Consider the following 12,023-nt stretch of genomic DNA (forward strand, 5'->3'; position numbering starts at 1 on the left):
CCTATATGGGCTATGTTTCTTCTGTAACTGTCTGAGGTTTGATTCAAAGACCGCAGGTTTCAACTCTGGCTGTGAAGCAGCACAGTCCCCAATGCACGCATCTTATATTTCCTCTGTTTTGAATTTTTAAAAACTCTTGACACAGGGCATCTCATTAACTGGGCTTCAGGAACCAGGAGCAGACTGCAGGATCAGTGGCTCCAGTTTATATCCTGTCTCAGCTTTACTTACAGGCGAAAGAGTTTTATTGGGTTTCCCCTTAACTTCATGGGGAAAACAATGTTAAGGGGGAAATCACTTCCACAAAGAGGACAAAATGAGGGGCATAGAATCTAGCAAAAGCAAATGATAAATCCTGGTTAGCAATCTCCCCCATTGATAGATGTCCCATCTTCGACAGTTTATCTTTACGCCAGAGTGTGCAATGTGATTAACGAAGTGGAAAGCAGACCATTGTGAGTTGAGGCCTGCCCAGCGTGTGCATCACTGTTACAGTCCCAGGCAGGCAACCAAAAACCACAAAATGCGTTGAGCCCCTGACTGGTCCGGAGTTTGGCTCAATGGTTCCCCAGCTGCTCAAGCCTGCTCCCTACTTTGCACGTGGTTTTCTCCTAAAACTGGTATTTGTATTGTTTATTAATAAACTTCATAAAGCATTCAAGCCATGACTTGTTTATCAGATTTTTTTTCTTTTCCAGCCGTCATTCTGTGAGCTGCAAAGCTGAACAGACATTTCTTTACCCGCCCTGCAAGGAGCCCCTTCCTATCCCTCTTGCAGCTATTTTTGAGCCCTTGTACACAACTGCATTCTTTCCACTGCAAGCTCAGCCTAAAAACCACATGCTTCAGTTTGTTTGCAACTCTAAAAAACAGTCCGTGGAAAGACCTCGTGCCTCATTCAGTCCTATAGGTGCCTTTTAGGCTGTAGACTATCAAAGGGCTATCTGTTGTATCTTCCCACACACTCCTGTTCCATCAGCTCTGAAAATGGCCAACGACCTGCTTGAAATTTAAAAGGTTGGGCAGATGTTTCCTGAGCAAATGACAGGATTTCATTTCCCTTTGCACATCACCTTATAAGAGGCAGAGCCATGACGAGTGCAGACTGGACATCATTTCAGAAAGCTGATGGTGGGGTTGGTGAGAATCTCATGGCATATGCACAGGAAGACTGGAAAGAGCAAATATGCAAATAATTTGGCATAAAATGAGAAGTGGATCTCGAAAATCAGAGAATCACAGATTGGCAAACAATAAAGGCTGCTTGTAGATCTGAACCTCTTGTTTGTTTTGCCACTACCTGCAATCCCAATTAGATGCCTACATGGGCCAGAAGGTGTGTATATCCATCCACCCACCCACCCACTCAGGGCAGCTCACAACCTTTTGAATAAAAGTCAAAACATATTACATCATTAAAACATTTTAAATTATTAAATTATTACAATTATTAAAACTCCCAAGATCAGCCACCCTCTCTCCAGTTCAAGGGGTGCATGGGTGCTGTGCTAATATAGATATCTGGTGTCTGGTGTTATTTCATATGCTGTTTTTGTGTTCTGTGTTCTGTGTTTTGCTGTTGATCTATGGGTCCCAGCCATAGTCCTCATGGGGCAGCTCTGTCTTATTGGCCCTGCGGAACTGTTTTAGTACCTTTAGGAAGCTAGTTTCTTCCGGAAGAGCATTCCAGCTGGTGTCAGGGCAGAGAAGGCCCTTGCTGTGGTTGAGGACTACAATTCCCAGGAGCCCCTGCCAGCAAATGTAGTCCATGAACATCTGGGGGAACACAGGTTGACTACCCCTGGCATAGATCACAGTGGCCAAGTCAGTTGTCAACAGGTATAGTGCTAACTGCTACACCTGGCAAAGCTGGTAAAAGGCCTGGCAGGCAGCATTTGTGACCTGGACTTCCATAGATAGTGAGTCCAGAGTCATGCCCAGGCTCCTAATGGTGGTCAAGGTTGTTAACTGGATCCTGTCCAGAGCTAGTAATTGTAGCACCTCCTCTAGGGTATGCCGACTCAGGCAGAGAACCTCCATCTCAGCTGGATTCAATTTCAGCTGACTCTGAGCCCATCAGCCACTGCCTCTGGGCCAGGGGTAGCCAACCTGTGGTCCTCCAGATGTCCATGGACTACAATTTGCTGGCAGGGGCTCATGGGAATTGTAGTCCATGGACATCTGGAGGACCACAGGTTGACTACCCCTGCTCTAGGCAACTGGTCATTGTACTCAGGGATGTAGGTGGATGGCCATCCGTTAACACATGCAACCGGGTGTCGTCAGCATATTGAGGACACCTCAGCTGAAAACTGAGGATTAACCTAGCGAGGGGGCACTTGTAGATGTTAAGATCAGGGAGAGAATTGCTCCCTGCAGGATCCCACAGGATATACCACTGGGAGATATTCTTCCCTATAGCCACACTCTGTCCCCAGCCCCAGAGAAAGGACTGCAGCCATTTCAAGGCCGTGCCCCTTATTTCTGTGTTGGCTAGGCATTGGATGGGCAGCCCATGATCTACTGTGTCAAACGCTGATGTTAGAACTAAAATAATCAGCACTGACCTGCCTAGATCCAGTTTCCACTGGAGATTGTCTGTTAGGGCGATCAGAGCGGTCTCCACCCCAGAGGTACCTTAGAGGTAGGTTATCCTGTTCTGCACCTTAGAGGTAGGTTATCCTGTTCTGCACAGGAAAATCCAGCTACAAAAGCATCTCGAAAGTGCATTATCCAACATGTGCAGAATAGGCCCAGGACTGAAGCTGGATTGGACAGGGCCAAGGGCCATTGTTTCCTCCGGAAAACTCTATAGCTGTTCTGCAACCTCATCCAGGAATGGCAGATGTGACCCTGGGTGGTAGTTGGTTGGATCAGTTCTAGCCAATGTTTTTTTCCCGAAAGTAGGGAAAGACCCTGAGGTCAGGGATGAGTTGATAATGTCCTGGAATGGGGCCGGCACCCTCCCATTACCGGCTTTCACCAGCTTTTTAGTCAGGCTGAAATCACACATCCAAGGTCTCATCAGATGCTACACTGGGATTGTGTTATTATACTACCTCTCTGAAGCCATGATCAGAGAAACTTGCCAGCAATCAATAACCATGTGTTTATATCATGGAGCTTAAGTCCAAGTTTTGTTTTTGTTTTTTTAAGAAGAAGAAAGAAACAGTATCTCTTGGACTGAAAAAGTACTTAATGTTCAGCTCACTGCATTTGGCAACTCTGTTCAAGGACTGACCTTCAAACAGATCTGACAGAAAAATGGAAGCTGCATTTCAGATAAAATTCTACCTCTAAGACTGAAGGGTTGATTCTAGGCAAGGCTGCAAAAGCAGCCAAGTGGTCACACACACACACACACACACACACGTGTGTGTGCAGAGAGAGACCCTAACATTGTGAGCAGTATGGCCATTAAATGCAGGAAGCAAAATTCAGATGTGTGAAGAATAAGCATAGCAAGTGATTCATAACGGCTGTGATAACACAGTCTATCTAGCTAAGTTACCCAGTTTAATCCTTATAATATCTGAGAGAGGTATCCGCTTTAATGTGAACCCACGTTAATGCAGTTAAACCAATGAATCAATTCTATTCAGTTGGGTCGCTGTATTGGTCGGAAGCAGCAGAACAAAGTTCAAGTCCAGTAGCACCTTTAAGACGAACAAAGGCTATAAGCTTTTGTGTGCATGCAAATTTCTTCAGAGAGAAGACGACTAAGAGGTGATATGATAACCATCTTCAAATACTTGAAGGGCTGTCATATAGAACAGGGGTAGTCAACCTGTGGTCCTCCAGATGTTCATGGACTACAAACGCTAGCAGGGGCTCATGGGAATTGTAGTCCATGAACATCTGGAGGACCACAGGTTGACTACCCCTGATATAGAAGATGGAGCAGAGTTGTTTTCTGTTGCCCCAGAGGGTCGGACCAAAACCAATGAGTTGAAATTAATTCCAAAGAATTACTGGCTAAACATCTGGAAGTTCCTGGCAGTTAGGGCGGTTCTTCCGTGGAACAGGCTTCCTTGGGAGGTGGTGGAAGTTTTTAAGCAGAGGCTGGATAGCCATCTGACAGAAATGCTGGTTTTATGAACTTAGGCAGATTGCCAGTGGGTGGGCAGGAAGGGATGTGTCACTGTTTGTCTCTTCTGGCCCTTCCAGAGAATTGCTGATCCCCACTGTGGGATGGTAGGTGAATTTCCTCCAGGCCAGGCTGGATTCTGGAGATTTTTGGTGGTGGTAGGGAGATCATCTGTGCATGAAACTGGGGTCCCTGTGGGTGGGCAGGTACTTGTGAGTTCCTGCATTGTGCTGGAGACTGGGCTAGATGACCCTGGAGGTCCCTTCCAGTGCTATGATTGATGATTCTATGATATGTTACACTACTGAGAAATAATTTATGGAATGTCAGGGTGGGCCTCAATTTATATTGGGTTTATGGTGTGGGGGCATAATGGGCTTCATCCTACCTTCCTTCCTGTCCTGAAATGGGTCTTGTCTAATAACAGTGCCTGGGGCGGCTTCAGCCTGGGAAATGGAGGAGACTGAAGCCTCTTCTCCCCCTGCACTATAGTCCAGGTGGCCAGCTCTGAGCTGGGAAATACCTGGAGATTTGGGGTGTACAGTATGGGGAGGATGGGGCTTGGGGAGGGAAGAGGGTTTAGCAGGGTACACTGTTATTGAGTCCTCCCCCCAAAGCAGCCGTTTTCTCCAGGGGAATTGATCTAAGTTGCCTGGAGATCAATTTGGATAGCTACAGTTTCCATCTGCCATATACCACCTGGCAGATGGAAACTATAGCTATAATTCCATTCAGCCATACTGGACTTAATACTACTCATCAAGTTTGCAGATGACACCAAATTGGGAGGACTGGCAAATACTCCGGAAGAAAGAGACAGAGTTCAACGAGATCTGAACACAATGGAAAAATGGGCAAATGAGAACAAGATGCAATTTAATAAAGATAAGTGTAAAGTTCTGCATCTGGGTCAGAAAAATGAAAAGCATGCCTACTGGATGGGGGATACGCTTCTCGGTAACACTGTGTGTGAACGAGACCTTGGGGTACTTGTGGATTGTAAACTAAACTTGAGCAGGCAGTGTGATGCAGCGGTAAAAAAGGCAAATGCCATTTTGGGCTGTATCAACAGGGGCATCAAATCAAAAGCACAAGATGTCATAGTCCCATTGTGTACGGCACTGGTCAGACCACACCTGGAGTACTGTGTGCAGTTCTGGAGGCCTCACTTCAAGAAGGACGTAGATAAAATTGAAAGGGTACAGAGGAGAGCGACGAGGACGATCTGGGGCCAAGGGACCCCTTCCAACTCTATGATTCTGTGATTCTAGGATTCAATGATTCAATGATTCATTCTGATTTGGGGCCCTGTACTCTTGGGGAATTATTTCTCAGAAGTGCAGCTGGCAGTTTTCAACATGGATCCAGGCAACCAAGACCCAACCCGTGATAAATCATCTTGTCTTAAACTTGCCAAATCTGGGTTGGGAAATTCCTGGATATTTTTTGGGTGGAGCCTGAGGAGGTAAGGATTTGGGGAGGGGAGGGAGCTCAATGGGACATGATGCCACTAGCCTTCAAAGGCTCCCATTGAATTTTTTTTTTACATTTATATACCGCTGCTCTCAAAAAGTCTTGCAGCAGTTTACAATACAATACAATACAACAAAACACAATAAAAGCCCCTAAAACACTCCTTAATACAGGGGTAGTCAATCTGTAGTCCTCCAGATGTTCATGGGCTACAATTCTCATGAGCCCTTGCCAGCAAATTGTAGTCCATGAACACCAGCAAATGCTGGCAGGGGCTCATGGGAATTGTAGTCCATGAACATCTGGAGGACCACAGGTTGACTACCCCTGCCTTAATATTCAGCACATGGGTCAAAAATTTCTCTCTCCCTGGGTGGGAGGATCCTGATTGAGGCAACACTATGGTGCATTGGATAATCACAGGCCCATATGTATATATAAGATTGTGAACCAGAAGAAAAATTACTTAGAAGGTATTTTGCCTCATTCCAACAATATTTGTACAACTACATCATTGGAAAAAGGAAAAGAATACAAAAAGCTACTGACACAGTGTCCCTGAAGAAGATTGCGAAAACAGGTGTATATATGTAGGAGCTCGTTTTGACACAACTGGACACTGCTTCAATAAATTGGATTGCCATCGTTGGCGTTAGACTTTCTCCCTTCAAAGCAATTGCTTCCTCCAGGGGAACTGTCACCTGGAGAACAGCTGTAGTTCTGGGAGATCTCCAGGCCCCATCTGGAGGCTGGTAACCCTATGACTTGTTTGGCCCCTGAGTGCAGCGCAGAAGTTATAGCCACAGTTGCCAAGTTTGAGCTTGTTTTTGAGCCCTTCTTCCTCACCATCCCAAAATTTGGCAGAATCACAAGGCTGAAACGTTGTGGGCCGTGGGGTGGGGGGAGGGGGACGAGGATGGTGGATAGAAAATGCCATTAAGCTGAATGCAGTCAGTATACAGTAACCTGGAGTAAAGCAGGCTCTGGGCCACAGGCTTCACAATAAAGTTCAGCAGTGAGGAAAGGCTAGAGGAAGCCGCTGGGTCCCGGAATACGGTCGGCCAGGAGACAGGATCAAAGCGTTAGGTGAGAGACTGAGCCGGGGGGTAGTGTCCAAGGGCACCGTCAGCCACTCCCCACTGGCCGAACCCTGCAGACTGGAATGACAGGGAGTTTGGGAAATGAATGCTGCACGGACACATCACATGGCTTTTATCTGAGAAGACACATCAGCATTCGGTTTCCTTTTTCCTGATATTGCACAAGGGGTGGAGGAAGCTCAGAATTTATTTTTTTTTTAAGTGGGGGGAGGCGGATGATTTGGCTAAAAATTAAGTAGTGACATTTCTGCTAAATCATCCTATTAGTAGAGAGGAGGACTGTCGGCCAAAGGAAACATGAGGTCACCTCTGAGATGAATAATTTCATGCAAGTCCGGTTCATGGAATGCACCGAAATACAGAATGAGGGAGGTAAGGCAACAGGGGAATCAAAGAGAACCCTGCTTATTCCTCAGATAACGGTGGGCTGAGATCAACGGCACCCCCGTGCCTCTCTCCTAACACTTTGCTCTTCTATTCCAGCCTGCTACCCTCCAGGGCCTCTTCTGCATGATGGATAAGCTGATGAAAACTCACTAAATTCATCATTGTTTTTCTGATCTCTGCACAGAAGAGTTAATTTACTCCGCAAAACTGATTTTGCTCTGCATGGTGAACTGCCTCTTCAGTGCTTTAAGCATCTTTTATGCGTTGTTTCTGAAAGATGTTTTTCACCAATTCATTTCTCTCCTGCCTGCCTGAGGTGGACTATTAACCATGCAGAGAAGCTCTTTAGTTATGCAGATTAGTGACTGCATTAGAGAACAAAGTGGAGTTGGCAAAACTACAGGGGGCAGCGCTATGAATTGTTTCATGCAGAGAGCATTGCAACGTAGTTTTTCAACAGATTATATTCAATGCAGAACAATGATTGTAAGATAATAAAGTGGTCTAAACTGGTTGTTTTTTAAACTGTTTATTTGGCTCCATGCTGAATACCTACCAAGCAGCTTCCTCTAGACTTTCCTAACTGCCCCGTTTCATTGTGTGGCTTATATTCCAGGTGTCACCTACTTCTGGTTTCAATGCGTTCAGGGCCCTGGTATTTTCTTCCTCTAACTGTGCTTCAGATCAACAAGGGTGCTGAATTTCAGAACGGGGACCCAAACGTCCTTTTGGTTCCTCAGCTAAGGACATACGCCAAGCAGCACCCTTAACCCTCTTGGGGCTGCGGGGTGGATTTTGTAAAATTCTTCTCCCCTAGTAGTGCCATAGAGAAAGACTGGAACTGCTTGAAGACTCATTGCCCAGTTGGATGTAACTAAATAGTTCCGCCTTCCGAACATGAGAAACTCATTATGTTGAATGCTGAAACTACTGGTTTAGGGTAAATTATTAGGCTATTTTGCTGGGCTAAAAATCATGTCTATATATTGGAAGCTGACTCAGTTTCTGCAGCCACTGGATTAGCCATGCCGGTCCATGTTAACTTTGATGCTAGATTCCTGTAATACACTGTCCCTTGAAGAGCCAGTTTGGTGTAGTGGTTAAGAGTGCGGACTTCTAATCTGGCATGCTGGGTTCGATTCTGCGCTCCCCCACATGCAACCAGCTGGGTGACCTTGGGCTCGCCACAGCACTGATAAAACTGTTCTGACCGAGCAGTGATATCAGGGCTCTCTCTCAGCCTCACCCACCCCACAGGGTGTATGTTGTGGGGAGAGGAAAGGGAAGGCGATTGTAAGCCGCTTTGAGCCTCCTTCGGGTAGAGAAAAGCAGCATATCAGAACCAACTCTTCTTCTTCTTCTATTCAGATACTTCAGGTGCTGTAAATAAAACGGCAGCTTTTTTATTCTCAGGCTCTCCCAGTCGGTACTTCTTTGCACCAGTCCTGAATTATCTTTACTGGCTGCCTATTTATTTTGAGATTCCCACTTAAGAAGCTTTAAAAACTTTCATGACCTGGGGGCCTATATGGCCCTGTGTTGCAACTGCATTTCTCACAGCAGTACCCCTTGAGCAGTAACTACCCTTGCTCTCAATGATAGAGTCTCTGATATCCTCTTGGTTGATCTTGGGCCTTCCCTGTTATGCAACAGCTTCCCAAGAGGGGTAAGGCAGGCCTGTCCCCTTGGAGACCTCCAGCAAAGTGACCAGGCAGCATGACTGAAGCAGCCCGTGATAAAGCTTGAAGAGGCTCCGGCTTAACTGTTTTAATGGACTGTTTATATATTGCCCCCTTTTAATTGTGTGTTCTAATGGATTAAATAGGGTTTGGGTATTTTGTTCTGTGTTCTATCTCTTCCCAGTCATCAACCCTGAGTATATCAGGAGAAATGTGGGGTACATAAAAAAATGTAAATTAATACACATTTTATTTCTGAGATGGATTTACATCCAGTTAAAACGCCCATCTTTATAATCGTCATCATCAAGAGCCAGCTTGGTGTACTGGTTAAGAGCAGCAGCTTATAATCTGGAGAGCTGGGTTTGATTGCCTGCTCCTCCGTGTGCAGCCAGCTGGGTGACCTTGGGCTCATCACAGTCCTGTTGGAGCTCTTCTTGCAGAGCAGTTCTGTAAGAGTTTTCTCAGCCTCACCTCCCTCACAGGGAGTCTGTTGTGAGGAGAGGAAGGGAAGGTGAACATAAGCTACGTTGAAACTCCTTTGGGCAGTGAAAAGCATGGTCTAAAACCCAACTATAACAACAACAACAACAACAACAACAACAACAACAACAACAACAACAATAACAATAACAATGTTTATTTTTATAACCTGTTGTTCCTAAATGCTCAGAGTGGGTAACATCATAGATTCAACAATCAATAAAATTACCAAATCATATATAAATACCAAAAAAGCATTCTATTTTTGTAGTACCCAACTAGTTCAGATTTAGTTGCACACGTGTATGTTTGCGGGGGTCAAATCTTTAGAGCAAATCTTCTCTCAGTTTGCAGCAAGGCCCTGACCTTGCAAGGATAATTCCATTCTCAAAATTTGGATCATTATTCACAACTTCAAAGGAAACAACAAGACAGAAAGAGAGAAAAGAAAACACACACGCAAGCCCTCATATAATGCATCCATCACAGTAAGGGAAATTAAATTTAGAATGATGCTTCCTGTCCCTTGGGTCTTGAGAGACAGTAACTGCAGCCGTATCTCTGACTTCTGTGTCAGCAGGATTACTGATCCAGAAACATCTGTAGGCTATCATGTGTGCCGGTTACGGATGGCAGGCGGCAGAGCTGATGTCACAGAGACCACTGTGCTACTTTGATTCCTGCGAGAAAGGTTTGGGCCAGCTGCTGACGACAATCTCTCTAAAGCGCAACAATATGGAAAGGGTTTTCGAGCAACCTGAATGTCATCTGCTTGACATTTGGGAGTTGCTCTGAGAATACTTTGCAGTGGGTGGGGGAGGAAATTGTAAAAATTATGGCTCCCGACGGCACAATCAAATCCAGAGCTACCAGTGGCTTGTTTTTTACACTCATTGTTTTCCATGGCTGCAGGGTAAAGGATGGGAACGTCTAAAAAGTGCTTGTGTCAAAGGAAATTGCAGCGCCAAATAGTTACTGGGCACATTAGAACGAAAGGTTATAAGTGCATCACCAGCTTACACACAAAAGGTGTACAAATTTAACTGTCTTGGAAGCCCTGAAAGAATCCTTAGTACTGTCTTTTGAAGAAGGTGCCCTGTTTTAGTGATCTTTAGCCTGCTCACAAAGTTTCAATTCTTTGGTCAGAACACCACAGAAAGAACCGTGTTAGCAACAAAACAACATGGCGGTGCCTTGGAAAACATGAATGGGCTTCTTGATGGAGGTTTCCATGAGTGACTTGTCAGCTTTTAATAATACCCCAGTATCCGTGAAATTAGCTAGATCCCCGTCCAATATTCTCTTGGAGACCAACATGATTTTCCGAGTCTTAGCCAGCCTTTCTTAGTCTTTTTATTGTTGAGAAATCCCTGAAACATTCGGAAGTGATGTCAGCAGGCCACTCCTTCCTGCCACGCCATTGGAAGTCCCATGTCACCAGAGGTGCCACCACCCAGACGCTCCCACTGGATGTGATGTCATCAGGCCACTCCCACAACATAGGAAGTGACAACACAAAGATATTTTCAGACCATTTGTGAACAGAATCATACCAGTACTCTGGGCCTCATTCTGTGAGGCTGCTGCTTCCTCTCCCCTCCTCTTCCCCTGCTCTGGCAGGAAAAGAAAGATAAACAAGCAGCCTCATGCTCCACTTGTCCTTTCCCTGGCTTGCTCTGGCTGTAGACTCGGGAGTCAAAAGGCAGGAAATAAAGCACTCTCCAGCCTTGTGCTCCTTCAATGCTGGCTGGAACTTCACCCAACACCCCCCCCCCCAAAAAAAAAAATCAAGTGGGAAAGAGACTGAAGATTGGGACAATGCAAATGTAGAAAGGCAATGTGTTTAAAATTGGGGGAAAGGAAGGCTGTAGACATGGGTTCAAATTGACCAGAATTTAGCAAGTTTTACAGTGGGGAAAAATGTGAGTGCAAAAAGGGCCCTGCTCTCCATAAAAAAGACTAACCAGTTTTATCCCAGTGCCTGGGATTCCTGTATGTTTGTTCTGAGGGGCTTTGGACTGCATCCCTAGGGCTGTGACAGTCCCATCCTTTAATGGAGGTCTGAGATATAGGAAAGGACAGTGGAAGGATTTCATGGCACAGACCTAAATCACACCCCCTAGGAATTGCTGCAGACCAAAATGGCCAGTTAAAGCTGCTCATCCCAAGCTTGTCACACTCAGCACATTTCCAGATTTGCCAGGGACAGCCATTAGCTAAACCAGGGGTAGTCAACCTGTGGTCCTCCAGATGTTCATGGACTACAATTCCCATGAGCCCCTGCCAGCAAATGCTTGCAGGGGCTCATGGGAATTGTAGTCCATGAACATCTGGAGGACTACAGGTTGACTATCCCTGAGCTAAACAACTTCTGAGAAAACGTATATTAACATTACAAGAGCCTACTGGGCAGTTCAAAATAGTGTCAAAGAGGGCTCTAATCCATGAACTCTTCTCATGCTAGAATTAATACTTATTTGGCTTTAAGCCCCAGGACGTCAGCTTCCCTGCTCACTTTGACATTCTGAAGACAAGCTGTGTCTCAGGAGCAGAGCTTAGGCGTTGGCATGCAGAAGGCCCCAATCCCCTAGCCACCTCAGGCAGCCAGTGCTGGGAAGCAGCACTCCAAACCTGCAAACTCACTGCCAATCAGAGAATACAACATGGAGCTGGATAAACCAACTGCCCGACTCAGGAAATGGCAGCATCACATGTTCGCGTAGGCTATGACATTTCTGGACTCAGTTCTGAAACCTGGTTTTGAGACTTGTCGAATTCAGACATTGCACTCGTACCTCAATCTTGCGGGCGCAA

The sequence above is a fragment of the Paroedura picta genome, chromosome 3 (assembly GCF_049243985.1).
Source record: "Paroedura picta isolate Pp20150507F chromosome 3, Ppicta_v3.0, whole genome shotgun sequence".
Classification (NCBI taxonomy): Eukaryota; Metazoa; Chordata; class Lepidosauria; order Squamata; family Gekkonidae; genus Paroedura; species Paroedura picta.